The sequence below is a fragment of the Hordeum vulgare genome, chromosome 7H, assembly GCF_904849725.1.
Source record: "Hordeum vulgare subsp. vulgare chromosome 7H, MorexV3_pseudomolecules_assembly, whole genome shotgun sequence".
NCBI lineage: Eukaryota > Viridiplantae > Streptophyta > Magnoliopsida > Poales > Poaceae > Hordeum > Hordeum vulgare.
In genome coordinates, this window is record NC_058524.1 from 611,669,285 (window position 1) to 611,679,815 (window position 10,531).

Consider the following 10,531-nt stretch of genomic DNA (forward strand, 5'->3'; position numbering starts at 1 on the left):
TTTACGCTGGTTGTCTGAAGGAAATACAGCGGTGCCATGAGTTAATGTGCTTGCTTTGTACATGGACGCTCGTTCTCTCTGATGTTTGCACGAACAAGTGGGCGAGCTGTGCTAATGGCTGCGGTGCGTCAGAGCAGGTGCTTGGGTTAAATGCTAAGTGTGACAGGAAATAAATGGTTTGTCAAAGTGAGACAACGCATGCAGATGCCAGACACTTTATGATCCCCTAAGACGGCTAGTATTATGCTACCGGCCACGTAATATTTTTTTGGAAAATTATTAGAAAATAGACACTGTTAATTTTATGAAAATCTAAGAATAGAAAATTAAATCAAGTACAGAAAATTCTAAAAAAAGCATGGTAATTTAAAGATATGAAAAGGTTGTGACACTTGACTGAGTTATTATTTTCTTAAATTTTGAAGTATGATTGCATACATATGATGTACTGACATGCTATAGATAGGAAGAAGGAAATGGCAGCGGGTTTGAAAATGTACCGCATACTTGATATGATGTACTGTCATGGTACAATGAGGAAATGGATTAAATCCCCTAATTATTGGATGCTCGGAGGGGGGAAATGGGCAATGGATTTGCAATGTATTCTAGCACAACAAGGTGTCAATGTCGAGAAAACTGAAATAAGTCAAATAATATGATAATTATTTATGCACGATAAGTTGGCCGGAGAAAATTTTGGTTGGCGTGTTGCCGAGGTCAAATAATTTTTTGTGTATGCTAGTACCACATTTGCATCACCGTTATGGCATTATGCATTGAAAGCCGCACGCATTGGTATTTAGAATACCCAATTAGATGGTGCCACTATTTTAATATGGTTATCGTGATATTAAGCGGGTGTTTTGCTTCTATGCAATTTAAATATAATTGAGAAAAAAAATCAAAATATGATATGTAGGTGGTTTGAGATTTGTTCTTTCTATTCTTGCATCTATCAAGTGTTGGAACTAAAGCCGGCGGGAGGGTGGGGGTGTTGGTGATAAGGAGGGAAAGGATGCTCTACGCATGAAACATGACATGGTAGTAGCACATGGAAGCGATAATTTTGGCTCAATGGCGAATGTGCCCCGGGTTTGACGGAGTATCATTGGTTAACAATGTTGAATGCATGTATATAGGATCTTTTAAAACTTTATCACAAATCAAAGCCATAATTCCTTTGTAGAAAAGAGGTTGCCAAGAAGGTATTAAGATCAAAACACACATATGTTTGCTAACTAATGTGTTTTTGAGAATGACCTTTTCGGAAAAATGAATCGTGTGCTGAATATAGAACATTTCTAATACCATCGACATAAAATTTTATTAGTATGACGTGCATTTGATTCATGTGATTTTCTGAATGTTTGTTTTTGACAAATGGTGAGCGACTCTTACACGATCGTTATACAAGCAAACATCACCATAAGGGTATCTTATCCATTAAGTAAAATGGGAAAAATTCAGCATGCGTAAACAATGGGGAGATGTTCAAGTTCGCACAGACAAAAAATAACTCAAAAATTATGGAGGCATAATAGTGGCGTGGAGCTGTTACACGTGTTATGTACCTACTGGGCCGGTTTTAGTGTCGCGTGAGTAGGTGGGCTGGTGGGTGATTAATAATGTTTCGATGGGCCCACGTGAACCTGTATATAGCTTCCCATTTTATTTATTTATTTTATAATTTGATTTTGAGGTTCCCTCAAAACAAAACAAAACTTTGACGGTGAGCAACTTTTCTATGTCGCTAAGCTATGTGTGCAACGGGTCTGCATGGATGGTCTGGAGGAAGTCAAATTAGGGTAAGCTGATTTCCACCTGATCTTTCACTTCAGGCATATTTTTGTGCTAGAGCTAGGGGAAGTTGTGTCTGGTGGAGATATCGCTGTTGTAGAAACGGTCGTTGTTTCAATCCTTGAGGCTCGCCTGGACCGCGAAAATATCATTTCTTCAGAACCCACAACTGGCGTCTGGCGTCATGGGTGAAGAGCACTCACGCGAGTGGCATCACCTTGAAGGTGCTGCGCTACATGGAGACGAGATTGGCTCATACAACGATGCTAGTGAGGCTGTTGTTGATTCAAACGATATGCCTCCTAAGGGTATGAGCGATGCAACCGTGAGAAATGATGGAGATGCAGAAGGCATGTTCGTATCCAACTCAAAAGGTTCCTGCTGGACTAGAAGGTAATCACGTTGATAAGTTCTCTTAGTAATGTATTTTTCTGGCTCGTAGATAATAGCTTGTTTTGGAAACATTTAGCCATCCATCCAAAATGGTGGGAGTACTTGGATGAGGATTGAATATCTATTATTTTTTAGAGTGTGCAACCAGAAAATGCTCTACTCTCTGACAAAACTTACTAAATGCGTGTGCAACATGTTGATGAACTTAGTCAAATCACTGTGCCTACTACGCTATGAACATGTCTGACCGTTTGATGGCGACTCGTGCGAGCTACACTGTACAGAGCCCTCTACATGAGCTGTCACTGTTGATTTAATAGCAATACGGTAGATTGGAAAATGCTTGTCGCTTAAATACATCATATACATGCATGCGTGGCGTTGATCAATAAAATGAGCTACGGCACAGATACCGGCCACCAGGTAGCTCGGCCACCAAACGGCATTTCCGGTTTGTGAGGCCATTCATACCTGGATTTTTAGTTAAAAGTGAAAGGGAAGTTAGAAAACTATCACAATATCATCTAGTAACTATTGAGCTATGCTAGTGTGATTGACATCAAGCATAATATTTTTGTAACTCACTTTTAATTATACCAGCTCCATAGTTCAGATAGGTGCTGGATTCTTGGCCAGGTACCCAGTATGCACTTGAGGACAAATTAACATTATCCGTAATGGCCTATGTGGGAAAGTGTTAGAACGTATAAAGATAAAAAATTCCATGCACCAATATTTTACTCTTATGTAGCACATAAATCCAGAGGGGAAAAAAATAACCTGAGCAATTAAAGCATCCCATGAAACATCACCACCGGATTGCTGCTTGAGCTTCTTCATGTCTGCCTTTAATCTGTCAACCAACATGTTGCAGGCCTCAAGGGTTGCTGCACAGCTAGATTCAAACGAAGTGCTGCCAGCAGTGAGTCCACCTTGGATCAAGTTCAGCGTGTCAGCCTGAAAAAGACGCACTATATCAAGAAGGCATTCACATCCATCAGGCCATAACTGTCCCAACGCGAAAACCGTCATCTGCTGTACTTTGGTCCACAGTCCCTGCCCAACCTCAACACCTCCAACTTCAACCACAATGGAACCATCGTTGAGCACAGAAACTCTTCCAGGAGCTGGTCTTGGTGCCACCTTGAAGATGAGGGGCGCACAAGAGATACCCCTCTTCCGCCAAGAGGCTAAAACAAAATAGCACGCAACAAATTTAAATAACCAAACTAACCAAACTGCTCATTACTGGGCACCACAAGAAACAAGGAGCAGAGCACATATTGCCAAACATCATAAGTCCAATCCTCATCATCGTAACAAGTTACATCAGCTTCACAAATGCTGCAAAAGTCTTAAACAAGTTCTAGTGTTACAAAAGTTCAGTCTCAGAAATAGTGGAAAAACGAGTTGCTGGACTCACACAAGTTACCCAAGTTCAGCCTCACAAAAGTAGGCTGCTCTGAACTGACAAACACTGCAAAGCAACAAAGTTGGTGCCCTAGTCAGATGAACAAGCTTTTCCACGATGCCGGAATTTCATACATATTGCCAGCCTAGAGAAGCTTAGTAACAACTTGCAGAGCTCTTCGCCCTTGCTTTCAGTGATCGAGTCATGGAAATTTACTGTCATTCCCTCTAGCATCGTTGTCCAGTTGCATAACCTTTTAACAAGAGCGAGTTCATGTTCAGTTCCTCTCAGGCCAACGATTGCTACTTCTTTGAGGCAAGGTAGCACGAGTTCCTCGGTTTCCCATTTTGATGGCTCGGCACAAATGCAACCTGATTGGCACGGAGAGTGTGCCTGCAACAAAAGAGATATATCAATTAGAAGAGAAATCTGAACCTAAGAAATAAGTAGACTTCATGGGTACTATTAAATATGTCTACAACAAAATTTACCAAAGAATAAAACATACAGTATAAATTAATTTGGAGCCAGCATATTCCAGAGAGTATAATTGTTCTATGTATATAGGAAATCGTCCATCCAACTTTATTGTAAGTCTTACACAAATTTTCATGTATTGTGCTATCCTCGACCCATGCACTACAGAATATTTATATATTTTATGAATAAGGTCAAATAAATGAGGGTTTCTTTTCCTTCTTTGCTAGAAAGATGACCCCATCAGTTTATTTTGGCATTTCCAACAGGCTGGTCATGTTTTGAAGTAAAACCTATTACAAGGCCACAAACCCAAGTACTCCATCCGTTTCTAAATATAAAGTATATCTAGAGATTTCAATATAGACTACATACGGATGTATGTAGACGTATTTTACAGCGTAAATTCATTCAGTTTGATCCGTATGTAGTCTATATATATATTCAAAAGGAGGAAGATCCCCGGCCTCTGCATCTAAGCGATGCATGCATCCATTTTATTAATAATACACAAAAGACTTGACAAAGTAATACAGCAGTAAGGCTGAAGCCATCGCCTAGAGAACATTTGTCGCCACTCCTATCCAGTTGATGAAAGGATGCTAATAGGCTGGGCCTAATACCAAGCAGAGCTTGCAGCCAAACCTAACATCTAAGACCTGGGGCCCCAACCAAGCCACCTATCGGGGGGCACCAACCGATCCAGCACACACTCAAGAGGCCGCCGCCGCCACCGCCAGCTGCGACCAAAATTCATCTTCAGAGTTGTACTGATGCATTTACCTTGCCTAGTCTAACTACCTTCGACGCCACCACGATGCCAGACAGCGTCACCCTCCTGCGTGAGTCCATCATCGCACATCAGACGCCTAATCTCGAGGGCGCCATGCCATCAAGATCCATCGCCATCAAAGTGTATGATGAAGCACCGCTCCACCAAAGATGTCATCCACTAGTCCCTCGAGCCCGTGTACACCTCCAAGAATGACACCCCCCAAGGGGGGAAACGACGCAAGTGCGCCGCCGTCTTCCGATCTATCGATCTAGGGTTTCCCTCGGAAGTAGCAGATAGTAGTCTAAAACTTCTCCGCGGTGATGCCTTCAAGAAGTGAACGACACCGTAGAGAGCCGTCATCGCGGACCTTGGCATCTAGCCAAGAGCAAGTTTTCACCCATATCTGTTCGAAGAACTCCATCCAACTTCTTGTGCACGAATCACCGCCTTCTCTGCGGTAGACTAGACCAACAGGATCCATCCGCCGCAGCCTCACCGGCCGCGGCACCACCACGGTGCCAAAGCAGCCAGCTTTGCCAGGCCCACCACGCCAGCTTGCCGCCGCATACCAGACCTGTCGGCCCGCCAAAGCCCATCTAGGACCGACGAGATCCGAGATTCCGACAGCCGCCATTGTGGCGTCCCCACCGCGGGAAGGCCGCGCCGCCGTCGCCATGCCCGCCATCGGGATCCCACAGCACCGCGCCCCCGGGTCACCAAAGTCTATATCGCCGCCGCCATGGGAGGACGCCACCCCGCCGCCGCCGTCACACCCCACAGCCCAGGCTTCGCCGACATGAACTCGAGCGCCGGCAGGAGGGAGAGATTAGGGCGAGGTGCCGAGGGCCGGCGGTGTGTTTTTCCCCGTGCCGCCTAGGGTTGGTGACGCGGGGGCACTGGATTCGAATGCTTGGTTAAACAAATGCATGTCATGGCATGTAGCCTATATTAGAATCTTTAAAAAGGCTTATATTTAGGAATGAAGGGAGTAGCATATTACATCGGCATGCTTGATAAGCTACACATCCGTATCTTACCCTTACCAACAAGAGTAAGGTAACTCGCTGCTAAGCCATGGGCACCATATATGAACTAAGAATAGTGTTACCTCCAGTCCGCTTTGCCGGTCAAGAAGTCGAAGCTCAAACCGTCTTATACCACTAGACATCCTGAGAACATGGAATGAGCTGGCTCCAAAGGAGTGTCCACATGCCATTACAATCAATGTTAAGCTGGTAATGCGAGGAAACTTTATCATATCTTCAATCAAGAATCGGTCGTCACGTTCGATCTGCAGGTTGGGAGGAAAGCCATACAATTGCATAAGGACATACACACATCCGACTTAAATTTTTTTCACAAAGCCACGAATGCACAGTACACAGGTCCACCTTTTTAGCACCGTACCATTGTGAATTTCAATTTAGCATGGTTTCAAATCAAAAGTACTCCAAACTCCAAAGGACATGTCCTGAACTTTAAGTACAAGCTATCTTTTTTATAACCTCTATCTATCTACTGACTTGCAACAATGGCATAATAACTAACATAAGATAAGAATGAACTCACCGACAGCCGTGGATAGAGAAGGCTGAGATAAAGGCTGCTGATGTGGTCAAAATGCTGCAGAAGCGTCAAGCAATGGCGATTTTTGGTGGAAAATAATGCATCCCGTCCATATACAAAAAGAGGATTGGTGGTGAGCTGTTGGAGATGTGGCATATTATCATCAAGCAGGACGGAGCTAGGATCATAAAAACACCTCCAATTAAGTGAGACCAGCTGAGGGGCTGAGATGTTGGCAACGGGTTGGCCTTGAATATCTGAGAAGCAGTCGCATACTAGTAGCGTTTGTAGAAGGAGCGCGACAACATTGAGCTGCTGCAAGCCAGGCAGATTCCTCAGGTCCAATTGTATGAGTGACTCCGAGTGGATTGTGAGATTATCCAGACCTCTCACCCAGCGAAGGGAAAGGCGCTGCAAAGACGGACTACGTCGTGAAGAGACGACGTCACTGAGGCTACAGCCACCGTGCAACCAGATGTCAACCAGCTCCAGGTGTGCGAGCCCGGTAAATACGCCGGAAGGCGGCAGGGTGAGGACAGTAAGTCCTAGGTCGAGTATGATCTCGGTTGCGTTGTGAAAGCAAGGCAGCTTCAAGCGAGAGCCGTCCATGTTCAGCCAGTTCTTGAGATGTAGGACGCCGGACAGGCGGCCAGCCGCGATGGGGAGCCACGCCGTGGCGGATTCGGGGGCGGGCCCACCCATGATGGCGTCGACGAAGAGGTGGCGGAGGGCCGGCGCATCGTGGGCGGCGAGGGCGGAGCGTATGCCGTCGGGGTCAGTGCCGGCGGGGAAGATGAGCTCCGGGAGGAGAGCCCAGACGCGGCGCCGGCGGCGTGCGAGGACGCTGGTTCGAGCTACGATGCGGCTGTCCCAGAGCTTGACGAGTATGTGGATGAGGAGGTCGACAGACAGTGCGCTGAGCCGGTCCTTCCTGCCTCCAGTGGCGGCGTCGGAGGGCATGGTCGCAGCTGAGGGCGGGGGAGTCGATTTGGGTGTCAGGGCATCTACAATTTTGTTATCTTAGAAGTGATACATAGGATAAATGATGATGTGGAGGAAAGATAACTAAAAGAAAAAAGCCTTGCGTGGACGTGGAGTATCTGCTTCCGAGCTCATTTGAGCTCGGGTGAACAGTAAAATCGGAAAAAATTAAAAAAATTCAGAAATTTTTTTGAACATTTTCAGAGCATCCATTTTGTTTATTTTGCCACGCCTTGTAAAAATGTTAGTTCATGCCAAATTTTTGCATGCACTTAGAACTTTTATCAAAGTTGGTCTCAAAAAAATTTCAAAATTGTTTGAACATTTTTAGATTTTTTTTCGATTTTACTGTTCACCCGAGCTCAAATGAGCTCGGGAGCAGAAATGCACTTTCGGCCTTGCCTTCTCTTATTTAAGAGAAGACAAGAGATGATCTTTTAGCACAATATGTCTCACCATGTTTTTATGAATAACTAATTATAGAAGATAAGGCTAAGAGATGATCTATTATAAATTCTTTTTTTGTCATTTTTAAAGTACATGCAAGATTTAAGATAAGACTATCTTATTAACCATTTACGTGCCTCTAGGGTTTAATTTCTCATGATTTGGGAGTGTGGTTTTGTTGAACCTCCGTTGAGTGGCTGCCCAAACGGCCCGGCATGGGGCACGACCTATTCATGGCCTATTGGGCTGTTTATATTAATAGCTCATAACTCAGGGGTCATGACATGCTGGGATGCACAGACAACGATTATTTCGAAGAAATGTATATGCCGGCAGTGTGATCAAATAAAAATCAATGGACGATGATCAGTATAATAGTTTACGGAAGTACAAATAATCTCAAACATAAGAAGAGTCACATCGAGATTTTGAGATCACCGAACGACATTATTGCCGCCGAAGTGCCGTTGTCATCACTCTTCTACTAGAGCTGACTTGACCTTGTCGATGACAATCGAAAAGTCTCCGTGCATGTGTCTCCAAGGACATTCAAAAACCCTTACTGAACAAACCTATAATAAAGGACACATACACAACAAAGCAGCAGAGCTCTCTTCCCTCTCGCCACCATCATAGCAGCCCACATAGGCGGCGACACATGTCGCCCTCTCTTCTCCTCTCTCTAGATGGGGGTGCTAACGATAATGTTAGAAAACGCGTTGTCTCCATGTTTTGCTTCTTGTTTCTTCATCTGGGTAGAGATTTGTTTCTGTATAGAATCATGATAGTCTATTACCTCTAAGCACATGAGAGTGAGGTGGTGTGAGAGTGGTACACCTTGAGTTGGGTTATGGTGCACCTTAGCTAACTGATGTGCCAAGCAGAACCAACCAAACTTGGCAGGTGGGCAGGCGCATGGAGGTAATTACTGCAAAGGAAATCCCGTCGACATAGCATAATATATGTTCTCTTACTGGCTAGATTCGTCTGCTTCCTTTAGGAAGGGCGGCCATCTTATCTTCACCACCACGTTTGAAGATGTTGTTGCATTTGGAAAAATATGATGGCCCCAACATGCTAAAAATACTACATTCACGCGCTAAAATTATATTTTTGTGTGTCCATTGGAGGTGCTCTTAGGCTTAATTTGACACTCCAACGTGTGCTTGGGACGCTGGCAGAGATATACATGGACGAGCTCCGAGACGTCCCGCGTGAAAAAAAAAGAGGATCATTATAAAGTAACTGTAAGTTAACTGATTCCGCCCTGCACGTCGCACGACACGTCCGCATGCATGCATCGTCTGTCTCATGACGTGGAAGGAGATCGGATCGGGCGAAACCCTCCCTTGCATGAGAAATTTACTTACCTGCATGTGAAAACTGTTGTTGGTGTCGATCGGTGATAGAGGGTTGTGAGAGGACGTCAGGGAATGGGAGGAGACCACACCGGACCCATACGGCCATACATGGAGACGGAAGATGGGTTTTTTTTTTTTTTGGTTATCTCCTTTTAAAATGAATGGAGAGAGCGGACGAGAGGAAGGCACGTATGACGGTGGAATAGCAGATGGATAATGTTTGTTTTACATCGGGAGTCAAGGAATGAACTCAGGATCGTATCTCTTTCCGCGTTGCGTCTTCAGGAACTGGAAGGATCGCTATATATCTTATCCACGCACACATGCAACATACTTCTAGAAATGTGGGGACGTTTCCGTGTCCCTATAAGGCACTGTTTGGTTTCAAATAAGTCACCAACTTATAAGTTGAAAAGTGCAAAAAGTGACTTACTTTGTCAAACAGACCTAACTTATAAGTCATAAGTTGCTCCACCGTAACTTAAAACTTATAAGTCACCCGCTTTTGCATGAAAAAGTGACTTATAAGTCAGATGACAATCAAATAGACGTGATTTATAAGTCACTCGTTGACTTATTAAAACTAAACAGGGCCTAAATAAACAGCGTGGCTTGGGTAGCTCGACGTGGACGTCCGTGCACCTACCGGATCGGGATCGCTGCCCCCGTCGGTGACCACGCGCGCGGACCACGCGGATGGAGACGTGCAGTTAGCGCTCGCCGTCACGCAAGGCAAATGGGCAACCAACATTTCAACGCCCACGCTGTAGTACCACCGCCACGCTCCCCGGTACACACATCGCCGTACGTCCGACTCTTTCCGTTCACAAATATAGAATATTCTAACACTTTCTACAGAATACCCTTTCTTTCTTTAGTAAAGGAAGGTTGTACACGTCATGTCAGCATACATGCACATAGTCATAGCCCACGGCCCTCTCGATCCTGAGCTGCTAAAGGAGCCAAAGATGGGCCTGGATCGTGTAGTGGTGGTGGCGTGGGGCATGGCTGACGGGTTCGGACGACGGCGGCGGAAGGAAGGAGATGGATGTGCTAGGGAAGGGGGGACTCTGGCCGGTTTAAATAGTCGGCCATGGTCTCGGATGGGAGCCAGAGTGGCGCCACGCGGTGTTTATACTGTAGCGACGGTCGAGGCGTGCGTCGGACCTTCGAATTTTCAGACGAGTTCACATGAGCCCGTTGTCAGGCTGACGTGGCGGGCGTGCCCGGGAGCGTCCGGGCTCTTTCATATCCGTCCCATATTTGGGCTGGATATAAAGGGTGTCGATCATTCCAGACGTTTGAGGCATTTTAAAGGGT